Source organism: Herpailurus yagouaroundi, unplaced genomic scaffold (genome assembly GCF_014898765.1).
Source record: "Herpailurus yagouaroundi ecotype Mexico unplaced genomic scaffold, PumYag 160, whole genome shotgun sequence".
Classification (NCBI taxonomy): Eukaryota; Metazoa; Chordata; class Mammalia; order Carnivora; family Felidae; genus Herpailurus; species Herpailurus yagouaroundi.
The window spans coordinates 32,749,623-32,772,641 of record NW_024412401.1 but is presented as its reverse complement, the minus strand read 5'-3'; the positions used below and the strand labels follow the sequence as shown (position 1 = coordinate 32,772,641).

Below are 23,019 nucleotides of genomic sequence, written 5' to 3'. Positions count from 1 at the left end.
CCTGAAGTTCATTTGACCTTAGCTTAATCTCCAAAGGACAACTCCCTGCCAGCTCCCTTGGGTAAATTTAGTTGCCAAAAAGAAACTGCTCCATTTAGCTTAAACATGGAGCCAGTGTGGTGCTGTGTATGGGAAGAGCTGCACCTTTGAGTCCATCAGATCTGTGTCCCCAGCTCTGCCATTTACTAGCTGTGTGAACTTGGGAAAGTCCCTTAACTTCACTGAGGCTCATCGTCCTCATCTGTGAATAGAGAGCATAATAATACCTGCTTCCCAGAACTGTTTTCAGAATTGCTTGACCAGAGCTTGCCACAATGTCTGGCACACGACAGGACCTGATAAGTAAATAATAAATCAATATAGCCATTATTATTATAAGCACTCCCTCTCCCTCCCTGAAAATCTAGGTGATGCTCCATCCGAAACAACTTTTATAATTTGTGTGAGTGGGGCAGTGGGGGTGTTCATCTCACTCTTCCAGGGGGTGTTGGGATAAAACCTATGCTCAAGTGAGACACTGTAGCTCATAAACAGACTGTGATTTTGTAATTTTTTCACAAGAGAAGCTTGTAGTATGTTTACTTCACAAGGTGGTGATAGGGATTAAGAAGTTCAACCCAAAAATGAAATGCCTTTGTAAACTGTACTGTGCAAGTTTCTGTTTATCTTATGATCTTTATTTTTTTAATGTTTACTTATTTGTTTTGAGAGAGAGTGTGTGTTTTCATGGAAGTGGGGGAGGGGCGGAGAAAGAGGGAGAGAGAGAATCCCAAGCAGGCTCCACACTGTCAGCACAGAGCCCGGCATGAAGCTCATACTCAAGAACTGTGAGATCATGATCTGAGCCAAAATCAAGAGTCAGATGCTTAACTGACTGAGCCACCCAGGCGCTCCTATAATTTTTATTTTTTAAATCAAATTTCTTCCAGAATAATTGACATTTCAAGTGGATACTTTGATGAGTTTGACAAATGTATACACAAGAGTAACCACCAATTCAATATTATGTAGGACATTTCTATCACTCCAGAAACTTCTCTCTTGGCCCTTTGCATTTCATCCCCGCACCCCCCTCCCCGCCAATAATCTTTGCCTCATGCAAACATTTATCTGATTTCCATCACCATTAATTAGTTTTGCATGATCAAGGAATTAATATAATTAGAGTCATTTTGGATATACTGTTTTGTGTTTGGTTTCTTTCACTCAGCAGAATGTTGTAGATTCATTCATCTATCTGTAGTTGCGTCTATCTGTAGTTAATTCCTTTTTATTGTTGAGTAGTATTCCATTGTTTGAATATACAATAGTTCAGTTATCTGTTCACCAACTGATGAAAATTTGTATTATTTCTAGTTTGGAGCTATTATGAATAAGGCCGCTTTAAATATTCACATAAAATCTTTTTGTGAATATACATTTTCATTTCTTTCAGGCAAATGCTATGATTAAAATCATTGAGTAGTATGCTAAGTGTATGATTCACTTTAGAGGAAACCACAGAGTGGTTGCGCCATTTTACCATCCATAACACTGTATGAGTTGCCCCCCAGTCCTTGTCAACACTTGGTATTTTTGGTCTTTTAATTCTAGCCATTCTTGTATTTGCATGATGATTAAAGATGTTTACTATATTTTCATGCACTTATGACTAGTTGAATATCTTCTTTTATCAAGTGTCTATTTAAATCTTTCGTGCATTTTTTGGTTTATTTTATTTTTTTTCTTATTGAGTTGGCAGAGTTTTTATAGTCTAGTACTTTGTCATACGTCTGCATTGTGAATATTTTTTTCCTGTCAGTGGCTTACATTTTCAATTTCCTAACTATCTTTTGAAGAGCAGACTATTTTACTTTTGATGAAGATAGATTTATCACTTTTTTATTCCTCTATGGTGTGTACTTGTAGTGTCTTGTTTAAGAAATCTTTGCCTACACAAAGGTTATAAAGATTTTGTCTTACATTTTCTTCTCAAATTTTTATAATTTTACCTTTTTATGTCTGTGATTTATTTTAAATTAAATTTGTGTATGGCATGAAACAGGAGCTGAGATTCTGGTGTTGTGTGTGTGTGTGTGTGTGTGTGTGTGTGTGTGCGCGCATTTTGGCATGTGGAGGTCCACCTATTTCAGAAGCCTATGTTGAAAAGATTCTCCTTTCCCATTAAATTATGTTGGTGCATTTTTCAAAAATCAGTTGGCCTGTCTAGTTTATATCTGGACTGTCTAGTCCTTCTTGTTGATTTATATCTGTGTTTTTAGCCAACAGGATGATGTCTTGCTTATTGAAGTTTGTAATAAATCTTTGCATTAGGTGGTGTAATTCGCCCAGTCTTTGTTCCTTTTTAATACTGTCTTTGCATTCTTGCCACTTTGTATTTACATAAAATTTTTTGAATCATCTTGTCTTCTAGAAATTTGGTTGAGATTGCATTAAGTCTATGGGTTAATTTGTATAGGATGGACGTATTAACAATATTGAGTTTTCTGATCCATAGACATAGTATACCTATGCATTTATTTAGTTTTTAAAGGCCATCTTTCCCATCTTTCATTAATTTATTTCTAAGAATTTTGTGTTTATGATGTTATTGCAAATACTATTTTTAAATTTCACTTCCTAATGATTTGTTTCTAGTTTTAAGGTTTATAGTAGGAGAACTAGTCTGATACCAGATATTCTATCATAGGCCAGAGGCAAGATTTGTTTTTTAATAATAACCATGAGAAAGTTGAAGTATCTCCTTATGAACTGAGATTTTTCTTCTTTTTAAAATGTTTCCAGGACACTATACAAAATAGACATTTTTTGAGTCTCAGATTCCAAAGTATTAAACAGATGGGAAGCTGTGTGTGTGTGTGTGTGTGTGTGTGTGTGTGTGTGTGTGTGTTTGTGTGTGTGTGTGTGTGTTGCTGCTACTTGGATCGCATACATTTTCTTCTGGAGAAATTTACCACTCTCACTTTTAAAAAACTTTGGCACTAGTAAACTAAGCTCAGTTTGTGAGCATAGCAGGTACAATGCTATGTTTGGTTCATTCACAGGCCTGGGAAGCATCTCAAGCTTCCTTATGGCCAGTTTAGAGGCCCTGCTAAAATATTAGCTGAATGACGAAGTTGAAATTAGAAAGCACATAAAAGGGTAAATACTGACTTTTTCAACAAAGTTGTTGTGTTTGCATTCAAGGCACTCTTGGAGCTTGAAGAAGCCAGTTTACAAGAAAAATGAATCAGGCTGAAAATAGCCTATTTACATAAATTCTTAGACAGGAGGATTATAAGCTATTAATAATGACATGTTTTTGTATCCTACTTTCTACTTTTTAAAGCCTTTTCAGATTCCACATTGAACAGATGTTCCCATGCACATGTGTTTGTTCTGCTTCCTCTGCCTAGAACACCACTCCTTTCTGTCTCTGCAGTTTGAGTCATTCTTCAGCAATAATCTCAGTTTGTTCCCAACCTCCCATGTCTACCTCCACACTTGGTACAACTGCTCTCACAGAATCCCTCCTGCTGACCTAGTCCACACCCTCTCGATGGCCCTTTTGCATTCAGTTCCATCTGTGCCGTGGTTCTACTCAAAGTAGAGTGTCACTGAAACCTGTCAGGCATTCTCAAACACCCAAAGGGGCATTTGTAGATGTTTTTCTTCTTTTCTCTGAGTGTAATCCTGTCACAATTTAGGATTTATTTTATGTATCTTCTTTTACCTCATTTAAGGAATAAGAATTATCCCTAAATAATGGGCAAAGGTGGCAAGATATGCTTGAGATCACATGGTGATTTCTGAAACAAAACTAATTCAGGGGCAGCACTGGGATTAGGGGTGGAAGGAGCTCAAGGTCAAAGGTCCTGGATCCTGGTCCTGATTTTGTCAACAACCAACTCTGTAGCCAGCCCAATGCTTGCCACACAACAGGTATTCATTGATGAGTGAATGAACTTGAAGAAATCACTTAACCTCTGTTGGCCTCAGTTTCTACATCTTACTTAGCATAAAGGAATTGGAGTTGATAGTCTCTAATTTCATTTCAGCTGTATAATTTATGAACTTCCATGATCCTTCAGTGCCAACATTAATCACTGTTGTAAAGCTTACTTTTAGATTAAGTGGGAAAGGAGATTGGGAAGGACACTTAGGGAGTACCTACTATGTAGTAGATATTTTGACTATGTTTGCAGATGTGTAATAAATCATACTGATCCTATCCTGTCCTTCCTGTAGGTTCTGGTATTCTCATTCATCTTCCTAATTTCTCTAAATCAACTTTCAAAGTGAGCAGGGGTTAAGAACCGCTCTTTAGGGTGAGAGAGAAAGGGAGGGAGCTGGACTATGATGAGAGATGAACACCTCACGCTTTGGTACAATCATTATTTACATGAAGATGCATACTTCTAAGGTTCTTGAAGCCGCTCTAAGTAAATATACCACTTCCTTGAAGTTGATCGATTGATTTCTTCATCACCTCATTTGTACTTTGTATAAAGATAAACTTTAGTATAACTTTTTTCACAAAACTCAAGTAACTGGAAGGTTTGAACTAATGAGCTCTTACAATATATGCCAGGACTATAACGTATAGACTAAAGGATATTTGATAGGACAGATATTTTCTCGGGCAAGATAGTCTTTGGATATAGGTTGCTCTCTGAAATGTGACCCAGCTCCATGACATATGACTCTGCTCCATGCCTGCCAAAAAGAAATCCACCTGGCTGCAAGGTCGCCATTCTTCCTTTCCATTGCTTGTGAGATTGAATACCTTGGCTTGTGCTTCATCCACAGGGAAACTGGTCAGATTTGATCATGTCCCATGACAAAAAGCACAAAGCCTCTTGCACCCTTTGGGTGCTAGGTTTTATGATCAAAATCAAGATCCGTGTTGCTTTCTACATCACCCTATGGATGGGTTTTTTAGGGATACCATAAGAAAATACCACAGACCAGGTGGCTTAAACAACAGAAATTAATTTTCTCACAGTTCTGGAGGCTAGAAGTGTAAGATCAAAGTTTGGCGGGTTTGGGTTCTCCTGAGGCCTCTCTCCGTGGTGTGCAGACAGCTGCCTTCTCTTTATTCCTTGCATGGCTTATTCTCTGTGTGCACATCCCTGGCATCGTTCCCTCCTTTTTTAAGGATGCTAGTCATATTAGATTAAGACCCTAGCCTCATGACCTCATTTAACCTTAATTATCTCTATAAAGACCCTGTCTCCAAATATAGTAACACTCTAAGGTATGGAAGCTTCAACATGTGAATTTGGGGTTGGGGACACAATTTAGTTCCTAACACCCTATGAGGACCTGAGCATCTGAACTGATCCAATAACAGATCTATTTTCTCCTGTCTCCCATAGCAGCAGGAAGTTTCAGGCAGATTATGTGTGGTTACTGTTAAGCCAGACCCCTGGATTACTGAGAATAAAAGAGAGTCATGTCTCCTATGAGAGGAAACACAGAAAAAAATGGCCATTTACCTGTCTTTAGACCCTAACACGTCATAGAGGTGAAATACAGAAGCTCTCCTGAAAGAGGGTTTTGGAAAAAGAAAGTAGACTGGTAACTGTGTTTAGAGACAGCTCTAGAATTTTGGAGGATGTACAGCAACCTGTAAAAAAGAACTTCTATGAAGGGAGTGGTCCTGGGTCCATAGGGAGGGGAGCAATGAATAATTCACACCCATCCTGCTCTGTTTGCAAGCATGTGCCTGACTCTGTCCCAAGCCAGAATCTCCCTTCAGTGTTCTGTGGTGTGTGTGTGTTGAGACATAAATCCATTATATTTGCACCAGAGAGGCGGTCAGAGTCATCCTGGGTCTGCTGCTGTTAGATGTGGCACTGGCAGGAGGACCCATTGGAGACTGATGGACTGTATTCAGAAAGCTGCAGCTGTACAGCCAGAGGAGTGAGTGTGTGAAGTTAATAAAACCCGTATTCCCCAAAGGTGAAGCTTGAGTGACTTTGTTCTGCTCTGACGCCTACCTGTCATCAGAGGCAGGAACTCTGATGGATCTGGGAGGCTCCCTCCCCTGGGTCAAGCAGCAGGCTCTGGTTTCATACAGGGTGGTACCAAAGGTGGCCATAGTGCTAGAAGCTGAGAGGCCCATGTGATGGTGATAGCAAGAATGTCGGATAGGAATATGGCTGGCCTCCGTGACTAACTGACATTTTAGGCACTTTATTTAACTTCCTATAGTCTCAGTTTATTCCTCTGTAAAATTGAATACAAGATCTCAATGGCTCCTTGTAGCTCCAAAATGCACATTGTTCAGGCAGTCATTTTCATAAAGCACCTGCAAATTTTGGAACAAATGGACTCATCGGGACCCCAAATCACATAAACAAAGTCGTATTACTAGATGGGAGTTTGTTTTTAAAGTACTCTGATTTTGACAAATCTTAAAAAAAAAAAATAGTTCTTTGGTTTTAGGATAATATTCAAGTGGCATAATAGGGAAATAAATCATTCCTTTTTTAAAAGCTAAGTTTTTAATAGGGCAAATTATTGGCACTTAATTTCTAATTAGAGTGATTACTCATATAATGACATTTGGAAGTTGTTTATGTAGTAGACATTCTCTGGGTTTGGAAAGACAAATGAAGAAGTTAGAAGAGTACACACATGTACATATAAGCTAATTATTTTGACCCATAAGCTATTATTGGTCTGGAATACAGGAAGGGGACAAAAGCCCTGTCACCTTTAGGGAAAAGATCAGCTGAGCTTCCTTTTTATCATCACTAAAAACTGATGATTTCATTCTAGTATTTAAAATATAGGTCATGAAAGCAGTTTGTATTTTACCTGTAATACTAATAAAAATAAGTTAACAGAACAGTCATTGTGGCATGAAAATGGCATCTTCTTATGAATTTATCATTAATAATTAAATAACAACATTAAAAATTACATTAATTTAATCAAGGTGAGTGCTTCTTGTCAACATAAATCTTCTAAATATTTCCTTCATTCCCGCAAACTGATTTGTCAGTGAGTGAGAATGCCTTTTAAAATAATCTCCTCCGGGGGTATTCTGGACCAGGCAGTAAAGCATGTGACTCTTGATCTTGGAGTCATAAGTTCAAGCCCCGCTTTGTGGGTAGTTTACTTAAAAAAGAAAAATCACAAAGCCTCATTCCAAATCTATGTACTCTGTACCACCCCATGGTGCCTACACCAAAAGGGGTTTAAAAAAAAATTCTCCCAGAGGTATCTCTACTGTGAGTATCAAGTCCATGTTTTCAAAGCAGTGCTTTTCCTGTCATATTAGCACAGATCAGGCTCACCTCTGCAGTTTCCTCCTGGTCACTGGTATGGCCACTCAGTCACTCACGCTCATCATTTCCCAGACACCCCTAACACTTCCCTTTCCTTTTGCCAAATTAAACGGGCTCTGCTCAAATGCACCCTCTCCTTGCTGTTTGCACTGCTATTGCCCTGCATTGGGCTCTCCTTAACATTGCTTAGTTGAATCTCCTGCCACTTACAGGTTGAACTTCCTAAAGAATAAGTCTGGTCATCCTACTGTGTTCAGCATCTTCAACAATTGTCCAAAAATGTGGAGTAAAATCCATATTCCTCAATTTGTGAACTCAAGGGCCTCTGTGATCTGATTCTCCCTAGATTGCCAATCAACTCTCCAGTATATTCCCTAATGACTTCTGAGACACAGCTCCATTGATTGCCCTGGTCACTTTTTTTCCACTTTGGACTGTGGCCATGCTGTCATCTCTACCTAGATTGATTATTTATTCATTAATTTCTTCATTTTTTAATTTATTAATTTATTAATTTTTTTTTTTTTACCTATAAAGAATCTTCTGGCTCTTCAACTCCTGAGTGCCCAGTCTGTAAAACAGAAACCACAGCTGGTAGTTAAATGCAGGATATTTAACCTGGGGAATGAGTCAAAAACCTGCTGGCAGAGCTGAAAAACCCAACAGAGGATGGCGAGACAATTAAGAGATGAGCCACCACGGGAAGCTGCTGCACTGCTATTGCCAGGGCTGGAGGAACAGCAGAAGGGGTGGTCCTAGAGATAAGGAGTGGGGGCCATCCAGTGGATGCTGAAGCATGACAGAGATTCAGCCACAGCCATTGATGCTACCTAAAGCATAGAGAGACACAGAAATACTTGGCCTTCTGCCTTCCTCCAGTCTCCTGCCTGAGTCTCTCACTGACCGAATCTAGCTAGTTGGCAAAGGAGCCTGGGAAATGTAGTTTTCAGGGATCAACCCTCCGTTGATAAAATGCAGAGCAGGGAAGAGAGTGAGGAACGAATCGCAGAGCAAAGAGACAAATAAATGAATAGCAGAGGTCCCCTCTGTGAAATCATTCGTCTTCTATTGGAATTACACTGAGCTCTAATCTCTCCTTTGTGCTGCCTGAACCTGACAGTCTCTAGTATTAACTTTCCGTATAAGAGATTTACTTCTTTTGCATGTGCTTAGCTGTGCCACCAGATTGGAAGTGAGTTGAAGGCAAGGACTCTGTTTTATTAACCGTTGCAACCCCAGAACTCTGTACACTCTTTGGAGTTTTGTAGGAACTCAGGAATGTTCCAGACTGAATTAGACAGGAAACAGCAAGAAAGATCCAGAGATGATTGGTTAAGGAGTATCCCATGATCCAGGGATGATTGATTAAGGAATATCCCATGCTCTGAGGAAAGAGATATGAGAAAAAGCAAGAAGAGTCAAAGAACTCATAAGAGCAGAGTAGAAATGAGTAGTAAAGAACCAATAAGCACCTCAATCTCACGGCTTATGAGAATATCACAATGGTCTAGAATATCAGTCTCTTTACATTTCAGTTTTTCTCTGAGTGGAATCCTTTGGTATGACATCCACACTGGGAGATTCTGCGCAAGTCTGCAAAACGCTCCATGTAATTATGCTCTGTAGCACTCTTCATGGCTTGTCCAGAGGAGGAAGCACTTATTAACTCTTCTTAATTACTAAAGGACAGTCTGTAGAAGGGAATTGAAGTCAGAGAAGGAAGTGTGTGTCATCTCTACGAGCTTTCATAGGAATGAGTCAAGTTGGGCTTCTTATGCCTTTTATAAGTTAAGGATAAGCTTCCAGATCTAAACTGAGAACTTTGGTCTAGCTATCCCTTCTCTGAGTCAGCAACTTGTCTGCTTTACATATATGTTTCCTGTTTCATAAAATGAAAGGATCAAGGAAAAATAGACTTGTGTTTTTAAGAAAAGAATCTGTTTTTCTAATTATAAAATTAACACATTTGCTGCATCATATTTGCAGAATGCAGAAAACTACATAAAGTACATAGAAAAGTTCCACCATCAATGATAATCACTGTAAATAATTTGGAATATATACCTCCAGTCTTATTTTCTCTTTAAAAATGGAGTCATAGTCTATGTGTGGTGTCATAAACTGCTTTTTTATTTAAAATTATACACATTTTCCTATTTCAATAAATATGAACCAATACTTTTTAAAAGGCTGCATTGTATTCTATAATTTATTTATTTAATTCCTGATTGTTGGATATTTTGACTGCCAACATTTCTGTATACTGTGTTATGTGTTGTGTTAGTTTTTTATTGCTGTAGTAACAAATTGTCACAAACTGACTGACTTACAACAACACAAATTTATTCTCTGGCAGTTCTAGAAACCATAAATTCAAAATCAGTTTCACTGGGCTACAGTCAAGGTATTGATGGAGCTGGTTCCTTTTGGAAGTTCATATATATATATAATTTATTGTCAAATTGGTTTCCATACAACACCCAGTGCTCATCCCAACAGGTGCCCTCCTCAATGCCCATCACCCACTTTCCCCTCCCTCTCACCCCCCATCAACCCTCAGTTTGTTCTCAGTATTTAAGAGTCTCTTATGGTTTGCCTCCCTCCCTCTCTGTAACTCCCCCATGGTCTTCTGTTAAGTTTCTCAGCCTCCTAGAGAAAAATCTTTTTCCTTCCCTTTTCCGGTTTTGAGAAGCTGTCCATATTCCTTGCCTTATGGCCCCTTCCTTCCTCCATCTCCCGAGTGCATCAGTACAGTTACTGCTTCTGTTATCACATGGCCTTCCCTCTGCCCCGGGACTCCTCTAGCCTCCCTATGATGAGGACTATTGTGATTACATCAGGCCCACTGGGGTGATTCAGAATACTCTCCCTCTCCCAAGATCTTTAACTTAATCACATGTGCAGAGTCCCTTTTTTAAAAATCGAAGGTAACATTCAGTGGATCCAGGGATGAGGCATCTTTGGGAACCATCATTCAGACTACCTCACTGCTATAAACAGTACTGTAGGAACTTTTCAAACCTATCCCAGATCTGTAATTTTATAATGCGTCTTTATGAGGGACAACTGAAATTATTGTAGCCTCAGAAAGATTTATGAGATCAAGTAGAATAGTAAACAGGAAAACTGAGAGCCAGGACACGGGGTGGCCCTGGATCTACCACTGACTTGCTATCTGTATTGGGGATCATTTGGCCTTTTTTCTGCTGTAAGTAACATCCTTGGTGCCTTCATCTGTAAGGTGAAGGAATTGGACATGACTTTCAAACTGCATTTTCCGTGATTCTTTGAATTAAAGCACTGCAAATTGTATAAATTAAAAACAACAAAGGTGTGTTAATAAAAAAGATTGATGGAGTATCCTTGGGCTAGATGTACCTTTTTCATAAAGCATGTAAGCATGTTTTAATCATTATAAGTCTTAGAAGAAAGCATCACCTCAACCTTAATTAATTAACCATTTATTAAGCATGCCCTGTGTACAAGATGTTTTATATAAATCATCAGTAAAAATCTTATAAGTTAAGGACACTCTGCATAATTTTCAGGCTGTTTAAGTAATCTGTTCAAGGCTCCACATTAACAGAATGGTCATATTCATTTGGATACACGTATAGGTTCTTTCCCTTAGATCCCGCTTCCTGTGTGCAAACTGTATAGAATTAATTGCAGCAGTGGTATTAAATCATTTACTTGACATTTCTAGAATAATTGGTAACACCCCATCATTAGGTCTGGGCATTTTTGATTCAGTGCGGCAGTTAGTTCTTTGTGAACCTGCCCAGCAGGGCGGAAGAGCACTCTATTTCTCTCGAAAGCAACTTTTCCTGCCCTAGACTGTGCAGAGGAACTGAGGGAAATTTCTTCATTCTCTTTGGCTCCTTTTACTGGTACTCGTGGTCAGGATGTGCACGTGCTACAGTTACGTGGCCAGCCATTCGCCAAGTTCCCTTGCCTTATGGAAACCAGATGGAAGCTGGAGTCGAAGTTCTCGGCCACAGAAGTGAGGCTGGGCTGCTCTCTGGATGGAATCTCTGAATTCAGGAGGCATAATCCTCTGTCCTCCCCCTCTCCCTGCCCCACTGCGCCTTCCAAAAACCAAGAGTCAATTTCAGAGATACAGCCTTTCTCTGTGTGTTGCCCAGATACTTTTCTTTTTTTAATTTGTAATTGCAACTTTGTTTGTAGCAAAAGCTCTATTTGGTTGTCATAAATTGTAACCAAGAGGAATAATATCCACAAAGCAGTCAGTACTAGCATATGCTTTGAATAGCCTAGATTGATAATGTGAGGTCTTGCACAACTTTGCTAACCTCAACTGGCATATTGGGAGAATTCAACAAAGGCACAGTAAAACAAACAAACAAGTAAAAAACAAAAACAAAAACAAACAAAAAAGCAGGGAGAGTAGGGAGGGGAAATTTCAAAAGTGTTCCTCACTAGTGAAATTCAACAAGGTTAATTACCAGCTCTATTTAGGAGTTTTCAGGGAATCTCATTTTAAGAGTAGGAGAGGTCTTAAAGCTCACGCAGTTAATTTCATCTAGCTCTTCCGTATTGGAAGAGCCTAGAAAAGCCCAGTTGTAGTTCTGTTGTGAAATATGATTGTCATAAAAATTCCTGTTTGCTAGTCACTAATTTTTGTAGCAGAAGGAATAATGATAATTATAAAAGTAGAGCAATTGGTGGAATGTAAGTTACGAAGGGTTGAGAATTTCAGTTAAATAGGCAGCCACGCGTTACATGCTTTAGGGAAAGTCCAGTGCTGGGGTAAGAACACAGAATATGAGTCAGAAAGACACTGGACTTTATTACTTATTGGCTGTGTGGCCTTGGGTAAGGTATTTAATAGTCTCTCTGAGTTTGCATTTTGGCATAAGGAGCAAAGTTAGAATGAGTTTAAAATGTGATGTAGCCCAGTGCTGGGCAGGTGGTATGCGCTTAGGGATTGGTAGCTTCTACATTTGTTGTACTTGTTCCCTAAATTCTCTGTGTACCTATGTCTACCCTTGAGGTAAGCTTGAAGTAGAGGACTATAGGGAAATTTATCTTTGGACCTAACCCCTGTCTTCCACCTAGAACCCCTGCCCTTTTCCAGAAGGTCATGATCCTCTCTGGAGGAGTCTCAGTATGGTGAAAATTGGAGTAAGATAGGCTTGAGCACAATCCCTGAGCTGTGCATCCCGAGACAAATCACTTAGAAGAGGGCCAGGTGCACCATAGATGCTAAATAAATCTTAGTTGAGTAAATGAAGAAGGAAATGAATTGCACTTTTCTACACCTTTTTACCGGATGTATTTTTGTCTTTACTCATTCTTCAAGGCTTCATTTGTATTATTCTTCTGGAGACTTCCATCAAAACAGGGACAGACCTGTATTATAGCACTGTTCACAGGCTGTCCACCTCAGTGACAGATAAATGAGGTTCTCAATGGCAGGACTGTGACTTTGCAGTCTCTCAGTGTAGCATGGCTTCTGCAAATCGATTGTCAAGGAAATAAATTAAATGAAAATGAAATGGGGGGGGCATCTGGGTGGCTTAGTTGGTTAAGTGTCCAACTCTTGATTTTGGCTTAGGTTATTATCTCACGGTTCGTAAGTTTGAGCCCTGTGTTGGGCTCTGTGCTGACAGTCCGGAGCTTGCTTAGAATTCTCTCTCCCTCTCTCCCTGTTCCTACCCAACTCGTGCTCTCTCTCTGAAAATAAATAAATAAACTTCAAAAAAAAAAAAAAAAAAGAAAGAAAGAAAGAAAGAAATGAGATGGGTAATGGTAAAATGAAAAAAAAATGTAAATGAAAAACATCCTAAAGAGAGAATCCCAACTTCTGCCGCCACACCCCCTCACTTCTGGGCTTCTTCTGTGGTTCCCATACTCGGGTCCTTTAAGAGAATTAGTTGCATATTGCTTACTTCCTGCTCACTGTACAGTCACAGTAGTTTACTGCCGGTTCTTACGCTTATGTTGTCAGGAAGGTGACCCAGAATATTTCCCAAGTAGAAGCAGAAATCCGTTGCCAAGGTGTGTCACAGAGCTTTGCAGCATCCAAGACAGATTGGCTGATTAGGCAAACATGATTTTGGTGGAGGCATTTTTAAGACGTTGGACCACTAAGAAATTCTGTGTCACTCAGCAGATTCAGAGCTTGATATACTCCAACCCAAATGATTCTTTCCTCTTAATTTCTTTTCAAGGAAGTATCTAGCTTTCAGTCAACTCAAAAACCCATCTCCTCTCTTTCTTCCTCTGAACATTATATCCATTATCAGATTCCATTATTTCTGTTTTGTTAACTGATAGGGATTTGCAGTCTTGTTCCAGTACTCACTAAGTTTTTGAGGCGAAGTCATTTGTATTCTCTGAGTTTTTTCATAAATGGGAGGGTGACCGAGTCTGCCTTCCTCCCACAGAGGTTGCCAGAATGAGATCTGATCACAGAAGGGAAACAGCTCTGGCACCTGTAAAACACTGGCCCTGTTAGTTGCCACTGTTTCTGTGATGACCCTCTAGAGTGACCAACCGAATTTGCCACGGGCGATCCTGCTTTAGCACTGCAAGTTCCTCGTCCTGGGAAAACACTCAACTCTGTGAAAACCAGAACATTCTCCCCCTTATCTCTGTTTCCCTTGCCTCCTTCCTGGTTCAGTTCCTTCCTACTGTGCATTTGTGCCTTTCCAGGATCTCTCAGGTCTGTCTCCACCCAGCTCCACCCACATGTTACCACTGGCAAGATTTCTCTGAAGTGCCATGTAGATAGAGTTACTTCTGTACAGTAAAGCAAAGGAACTTCCCCACAGGAAGAGAGAGAAAAGGAGGGAGGCAGCACATGCATGATCAAAAGGATGATGGATGTTCTCCCTGGCAGCTGGTGGGGAGTCCCAGAGGTGCTGCAGCAGGCTGACAAGTTCCTATCTGGACTTGTGGCATGTGGCTGGCTCAAGCCCTCTGACCTCACACTCTGTTTCACATGATCCCTAACTTTGTGGGACATTATAGGGAACAAAGGCTTTAAGGTCATTCTGGTTTGGATTCCTGGCAGAGCCGCTTCATAGTTGGCAAAGCCCGTGGAAAGAGAAAATGTGATGCCCCAGTCTCCCCTCCCCATAGGATCATGGTCCCAATGGCTGATGGGCAGCCCCTAAGGGACTGCAATCTCTGTGCAGGGACGTTGTCAGTAACTGGATGGGACTGAGTAAGGGGGCCCCACTGAGTTGCTTGCTGGACGGAATGTGGCACTGCCAGCCCATGGCAAGAGCAACCACTGCCTTGCCCCATCTAGAGATGCTTGACATTAACTGTCCCCATGGCCATAGGCCTTTACTGGGGTAGGGGGCAAGGGCAGAAGACAGATCTCTTTCTGCCAATAAGACCCAGCTGCTGTCCTGGGTGGAAGGCCTAGTATAGTAGGCGGAGAGGGAAAGGTTGGTCAGCCGAGAGTCAGAATCAGGGATTAGGAGGCCTAGAACCCATCCAGACAGGCAGGGAAGTGGTGGGAGAGGAGAGTGTACCCTGAGTTGAGGGCTCTAAGTTCCTAGAATGCGCACCATTGTCCTATGAGGCTTCACTTATAAACTCAAATTCAGAGATAAAATTATTAAAAGATGAATTATTCATAAAAATGATAATAAAATATGACTTGAAATGATCGTTTCAAGATGGCGACAATTGGGGCCTTTTGAGCAGCAGGTCCTGTGCAACTCCGTCCACGACACCAGCTGGTTGCAGGTCTAGTTCACCTACCCCGTTACTTAGAGCAAGTCACATCTCCTTTCTGACCTCAGTCTCCTCACTTGTGAAATGGGCCACCATGAGAGGTAGATGGTATTTCACTACAGCATGTAGAATAGAAGCTCAATATGCATTGGTTTCCTTTCCTTTCCCATTGGCATACAGTTTAATAATGATTTCTAGCTGACTTTGGTCAGACTGAGTTCACTGAGAGGGCGGTTCTCTTTGGGACAAGAACAAGGTCTAGTGCAGTTGCAGAATCCTCAGAGCCAAGCACTGCAGCACATAGTATGTATACAACAGCACATAGTGTGTCCACAGAAATTGGGTTAATGAGTGAGCAACTTTATTTCATCCGTTTTAATATAGATCTTTTCCTTTTTTATTTTTCTAAGAAAAGCTTACTTAATTTGTCATTTATTACTTCATCTTGTCCTGTTATCCTCGAGTTGTACAAGGGAGTTCAGGAAGCCCTAGCTGAGGATACTGTAATACAGTATAAATTAAAATAAAGTGTATAAGTTGTAGAACGGAGCAGGCCCTCCAAAATAAAAAGCACTAGAAAATTATAAAGAGAAAAACTAGTTTATGTGACTCTAAACTATAGGAAATTTAACTATATAATCTATTTGTTAGATGTAATAATGTATGAGAAGAAAGAAGGCCAGACGGAGGTTTACCAAAATTGCCACAGTAGTCATCTCCAGAAATGAGAATTGGAGTTTATTTTTCTTTTCTTAACACTTACTAAATTTTCCAGATTTTGTGTAGCTAATATGTATAATAAAGGTATATCATTTACATTATTTTTCCAATATAGAAAGCATCCCTTAAGGCCTAGGATAAATAATATTTCTTCCATACAACAATCATGTTCTTTTTCCATCTTTGCTAACTTTATATACACCACAACCCCGTAAGGTGAATATTCTTATTATCCTCATTTTGCAGATGAAAATACTAACGTTTGGGGAGCCTGGGTAGCTCGGTTGGTTAAGCGACCCACTCTTGATTTTGGCTCCGGTCATGATCTCACGGTCATGAGACTGAGCCCTGCATTGAGCCCCATGTCAGGCTCTGCACTGGGCATGGAACCTACCTGAAATTCTTTCCTTCCCTCTCCCTCTGCTCCTCCCCTGCTTTCATGCATGTTCTGTCTCTCTCTCTCTCTCTCTCTCTCTCTCTCTCTCTCTCTTTCTCTGTCAAGTAAAAATAATAACAAACTTAAAAAAAGAAAACACTAATGTTAAATGACAGTAAAAACTTGAGCAGGGTCACATTGCTAGGAATGGCAGGTCCAGGGTCCTTACCCACTACACTCCCTTCCAAGTGCCTTGTACCTTGCTTAGTACACTCTGCTCTGCTGTTTAGCTATCCCTCATTTTAGACTGGAAGTGATGTGTGTTTACTAACTGTGGTTTGCCTGTCCTTGGATTCCCCACAGAACCTCACAGGCAGGGCTCAATAGGAACCAAGTGCTGGTCGAATGAACGCTTGACAATGAACAAAGGTAGACGCCACCCAATATGCCAGTGAGATTTGTGGCCAGTACCAACTCTGATTTTTACTGCAGCCACCTCCTGGGAAGACTCAGATCATCTGCTACAGTTCTGACTGTGGCTGCCAGCATCTCAAAGCAAAAGCAGTTATATACTTTTAAAAGTACTTTTTAATACCAAAGCAACAGATATTAAAACTGGAGGCTATGCGCCCCAAAGTCAAGGTTGTTCTCTTTTGTTTTGACCCAGTCTGCTCCAAAATGGATTGACAAGTGCTTTTAATTCATTGGTTCCAGAGGCGTTGTGACCGGTCTTAATAATGTAGGTGTTGTTGGATTGTGAAGGGAGAGATTATATTTACAAACAATAATTTACGGTCTTAAGTCAATGGCCTTGAAAAGCCCTTATAGCTTTCAGGAGGGGCTTATGGGGCAGAACAAGGGCTTGTTTGAATCTACAAGTTACAGGAGTAAGATTCCAGTACATTCTAACCAGATAGTTCTTTTTATGGACTTCTGCCAATTGGTGCTAAGCTGTCCTCATTGGATAAGCCACAATTTTGGCATCTTTGGCCTAAAAACTGAACACAGTGCAAAACGGTGTTTCATCAGATATTTTAGAAATTTTGGTGCATTGTGTTTTTTAGGATGAAAGGATCTCTTTCCTCTCTCTCCTCCCTCGGCTATTTCTCTTTTAAAAGTTTAAAACTGACTCCCGTGGATTCTTTGTATTCTCCCAAGAAATGTGACTAAACTAGCTAATCACATGAAAGGTATCTATTGATGTTAATGTCTTATTGTAGAGAAAAACAACATGGAATAGGAAAATAATTTTTGGTCTTCTTGAGAACAAATTTGAGGCTGCACATGTTGAGTTTCAGAATATTGATTTGTGTTTGCATGGAGTGACTGCCACTTACCGGTTGTAGTGGACAATTCACCACCTGGCCACAGCTGATCAGACCAGGGATAGATGCTTAATCTAATCAGATTTTCTGCCCTGAAATGTTTGAATTGTAACTAAGAGATTAATTTCAGTCTGGGATATTTGTTTGAATTTGGGTAAAGAATTGTTAGGAGCTTGAGTGAGGCAGAGAAAGCTAGTCAGCAGGGAGAGAAGAATAAAGGAGACACAAAGAAAGAGTGATAGAATGAGAGAGGCTGTGTCTAAAGTCCTCCAGTCTGCTCCCAACATATGACTTTGAATTTAATGGAATATTTTTTCGCCTGCCTGCAAATTCTCAGTCTTCATCAAGCTGCTTCAGATTGGTTTCTGACACTTGCAAACTGGAGAACCTTGTGTATATGTCTATCACCACCCTAACCACTTTGTTTTAACCCAGTCTGTGGGTCACTTTTCCCCATTAAATTGAAACTTTCTCAAATTCACAGACCTATTTCTTCCTATGCCCCACACTTAGCATATGTCTGGCACGGAAAGAAGTTGAGTGACTATTCGATGAATGGATGAGGGAATAGAGATGATGTCCTGTCAGCTTCATTTATTGAGGAGACCTTCATATTAGAACAGTATACATAGGTGCCAGTAATTTTTAGAAGGTAGGTTCACACACACACACACACACACACACACACACACACACACCCAGGATTCTGGGAAACCACTGTGGCAATAAGAAGAGGAAATCATTTGTCAACTGCAAAGTAGATTTTAGAGAGATAAATGTAGTAAATTGGGATGCATATCTAGAAGGGTTGTTTCTTGAAAGGGGATAGAACAGAGAAATTGGCTTGGAGGTAGATGAAAGAGGAATGACCTAAGGCCTAAATTGAGAAGACTTTGTTTCCCAGAACTACCTCCGAGAGGACTCCCGCGTCCTCTGCATTTGGTGTGTGACATCGATAAGTCCTCCGACACCCAAGGGGGTGCCCTGTGCACGGGGAGAGTTCCATACGTTCACGTGTTTCCTTGGGAGAGATGGAAGGTAGTCAGGAGCTGATTACCATGCCCAGGCACACTCATGTGAGTCTGCCAAACGTAATAGCTAAAGAGGCCTTGACATGTTTCCATTTCTGATTCTGCCCTTATAAAATGTGTTGCTAATTAAAATAACTGCCAGCTCAGACTCCTGCAAGGAAACCCATCCACGTGCTCAGAGTCTGTTGTTTTCCATGTTTCTAGCTCTGGTTAAATAAATAAAAACTACAAAACCAGCAGCAGAACCCAACTATCTGGGACAACTTAAGGGGGACCCTGCCTCATATGTAAGTAATTAGGCAATGCATTAATTCAATCTTCTCTGCACTAGAGAAGGAAAGGGTTAAGTAGCAGATTATGCTACTTCTACACAGTGCTATAGGCATGTTTGATTTGGCAAGTAGAAAAAGAAGCACAAAAACACATGTCCTGACAAAGTCAAGAATTATCAAATCGAATTCAATACACTTACCAAATTGAATTTGGAGTGTGTGTCTTTCTTCTTCGTTTGAGACATGGTGTGTGCAATTGCTTAAAAATTCGTATCTGCTCATTTCACTCCTTGCCATATCTCCTTCATTGGCTTTCCATTATATTTTGCATAAAGTTTAAGCTCCTTGATATGGCTAGAAGACTCACATCTCATGTACCTTCCTAGCTTCTGGTCTCATCGCTCACTCTTTAGCCACACTAAGCTACTTGCAGTGCCCTGAAAGTGCTATATTCTCGCCTTTCTCCATGCCTTTGCATATGCTGTTCCATCTGTCTAGAATGCCCACCCTCTCTATTCTTATTCCTCTGGCCAACTCATAAAGAGTTGTACTACCTAGGTCAGGAGTCTGCTTATTTAGGAAGTCTCCTCTGTTATCTCCACTTCCCACTTCCCCTACAGCAAATCTGTAGAGTTATTGCCTTTGGGCTTTCCTGGCTCTTGCTCTATCCTTTACTATTACACCTGCCCCCTGGTAGTTGACATGAATGAAGAAGGAATGCTCTGCTCTGCAGTATGTTTTTGGCCCAAATGTTAGGGCACCCAAGACCCTAATGTTGTAGAATCCTGATCGATAAAGGAGGGTTTGCAAAGCTGACACTGTACGGAGGACTGAGGACCAAAACCACTAACCAGTCTTAGAAATGATATGTGAGTAGAAGCATGAAACAATAACTTCATTCATTCATTCATTCATTCATTCATTCATCCATTCTTCATTCATACTTTGAGCTATTTTTTATTAAATATTAAATATTTTTATTAAGCACCTACCTTGTGCTAGATCTATACAGAGTGCTGGGGATTATAGGTGGTTCCTTATAGATAGGCAGTTAACAGGTTAGTTAGAAAGACATATGTACAAACATGCATGCAATTATATATAAGCAGTAATTTAATCACAAACTTGATTAGACCTACAAATTAAAAGCAAGGCATTAGATGAAGACTGTAATAGGGAGATCTAACCCAATCTGAAAGTCCAAGAAAGCACCCTGGAAAAAGTGCTATTCAAAGTGAAATAGTCAGGATGTCTGTGCTATAAAGCAGAGTAGGAGGCAGAGGATACCAGACAAGAGGAACAGCATGTGGATAGGCTCAGAAGTAGGAGAGAGATGGATGTGTTCAAGGAAGAAGGCAAGACAAATGGAGGTAGAACAATGGAGAAAGAGAGGAGCCTGGAGAAGTAGATGGGATACATCATGCAGAGCCTTGTCAGACAAGGCAAGACTCTTGAGTCTTACTCTGAGTGTAAACTACTGAGAGGGTTTAAGCCTCTTTTCGATCCAACTCACAATGTTAAAATTATTTTGGCAGCAGCATGGCAAATGGATTGGAAAGGGGTACGTGTGGAAGAGAGTAGACCAATTGGGAGGTTGCTGCAGTATTTTCAGGAGAGATGGTGGCTCACCGTAAGGCATTTGGAGGAATGATGTGGAAGAGTGCATGGAATCAGGAGATACTGAAGAACTAGCATCAGTGGCCTTGGGATTGATTAGCTGTCAGGGTTGAGGCAGAATGAGTACTAAACACTGGACACAAATAGGTTCATTCAATGAACAAATAGCTATTAACTGCCTATTATGTGCCAGATCAGCTCATTGAGCTCCTTACACATATCTCTGACTGCCTTCTCTCAAACGCTGTAACACAAGTCTGTTTGTAAGAGAGCATTAAAAAGTTTACTTTAATGCCTAATTGACTGTAATATAAGCTTTCAAAAGAAAGTTTCCCACTAAGCATTTATCAGCTCATATGTTGAGCTGGTCACAACTCATCATCTTATTCCCACCCACTGCCATTGAAGACAGTTCTCTTTCCATGAGCATTTCTTGTAGTCTTGCATCTGGGCCCTGTCATATAGTCCTAGTTGTCTGCTTACGATATTTTGAGAATCTGTCCCTCAGCCCCTCCCTCTCTGACTTGCTTGGGCAGGTAACACATTGAATTCCACCTCAATCTCTTACTAATTGCATTATGTTAGGTACATTACTAATCTCCCTAACTTTAGAGTTCTCCTCCCTAAGTAGGGTCAGTTAAATTGATGTCGGTATCACTAATATCTTTATGGTAAATTGGGTTAAGTGTGCTTCCTAGTGTGATTTAATATGAAGTAAAGAGACTCACCTATGATGTATTCTTGCCACAGACTTTTAACTAGAATATAACTAAACCTATAGATGCAACTTCCAGCTTACTAGAAGGAATAGGACCTAGGAATGTCAATAGCACAAAAAGAATAGACATCATGAGGAAACAACACAGCAAGAGAACAAGTCCTGAAAGTGGACATTCTACATAACAACTAGCCTGGCTTCTTCAATGGGCCAAGGAAATGGGGATTGTTCTGTATTTTCAAAAGATTTAAGAGAAGGGGCATAATAACTAAATGCAATACATTGTCTTTGATTGGGACATGCTTGAAGGTACAACTCGGAAAATTTGGAATGTAATTGGGAAAATTTGGGTATGAAAATTGTAGTAGATGATGTTACAGAGTTACTGTGGTTTTTTTCTGTTAATTTTATTAGGTATTTGAAGGAACTTGTTCTCATCATTTAGAAATGCAAAGTCAAGTATTTAAGGGAGAAATATCCTGATATCTGTGTTTTACTTTGGAAATTGTGTATGTGTACATACATGTGCATACACACATGAACTAAAATGTAGTGAAATGTTATTGCTATATAAGTCCAGGTGATATATAGGTGTTTATTGCACTTTTTCTCTCTACTTTTCTATACTTAATAATAAAAAGTGAAATAGAATCATAACTATATCACAATGTTATGATGACGAGGGACAATGTGTCTCAAAAGACCTCATTTGTCTTAAATGCCATTAAGTAAATGAGTATTCTCTTTCACAATTTTCTTCCAGTCAGTGCATCGGAACCTCACTCAAATCCAGAATCGCATTGCATGCCCCAGCCATGCCTCAGCAGAGCTTACTCAGAAATCACTAGAACCCCCTGGAGGGTAATAGGGATGTGAGCTGGCAGACTGGCATCATGCTTGGTGGGATAAACTCTTTAAATTTCTGGCCTGTTCACTACCATACACAAAAATACCACAGTCCTTTTCCCACTTGAAAAGCAAAACTCAGATAACATATTCATGTTTGCAAGTACACACTTGTTAAAGAGTAGAAAGATCTTTGCCAAGCTGGCCACATGGTCTTTACATACAAGGTGTGATACTGGCCTCAACACAGTTCTAAAACTCACATTTATGAGGGAGTTTTACTGGACTCCTAGTCACAAGCCATTTGTCTGACCTCTGTTTCTCCCAGGTCTGCGCTAGATACGGAAGAGTGATGTGTGTGCAACACGTGGTGGGGGTGGGAAAGCCTGCCTGAGGACGGAGTCGGGAGGCATCAGCCTGCCATGGCCTGTGGATGCACAGTACACAGACATATCCTACTTTGCTCTCACTGCTCTGACAAGTAGCGATAGCACCTCCTTTCACCCCCAAAAGTGTCCCACTTCAATGATAAATTATTCACTCCTCCCAAATATACACCCTGTTTCTCTCCTGGGTCCTATGAACTGGCCCTCGACCCATTCCTAGTCAGTCCCTGTCCTGCCACCCCTCTCCGCACTGTCCCCTCCACCCTGCAGCGATCCGCCTGTGTCAGTCTACTTGAAGGTGCACCTGTGAGCAATGCTGTCTCTCACCTCTACAGGTGTGCACTTGGCTGATGGTCTGCCAAGGATGCCCTCACATCCTTCCCCACGCTTACCTTTCTCTGCCTGGCCAACTCCTTCCCTTCTCAGAGGCTTGAGTTCAAAGTCATCTGCTCCAGGAAACTTCCTACTCTGTAGAGAGGTGTTGCATCTTTCTGCTGTGTTTCTCCCAGGGCCAGGGCAAAGGTACTGAGGACGTGCGTTGGGTGCAAAAGTTAAACAGGCTTCCGTTATCAGGGTGGTATTAGTGCTGACTCTGCATATCCCGGGGTCCTGACAGCGAGTGGCTCCTTCAGTTTTGCCCCATAGGTGCCTCACTTGCCTCACCCCTATCCTGACCCTGGATTCAACATTTCCTACAACCTGTCATCATGATTACACTGTAGAATTTTATTTGTTGGT

At 40.6% G+C, this 23,019-nt stretch overlaps 1 long non-coding RNA gene across 1 annotated transcript in view; it reads right to left on the bottom strand.

Annotated features, from left to right (window-relative positions):
- The window catches only part of LOC121034801 (uncharacterized), a 38,563-nt gene that overhangs the window by 10,077 nt on the left and 5,467 nt on the right, over window positions 1–23,019 (bottom strand). The window contains exons 2-3 of the long non-coding RNA XR_005792623.1: window positions 7,807–7,848; window positions 267–335 (exon numbers count right to left, since the gene is read on the bottom strand). This is a non-coding gene — a long non-coding RNA (uncharacterized LOC121034801). The remainder of the gene's footprint in view (window positions 1–266; window positions 336–7,806; window positions 7,849–23,019) is intronic.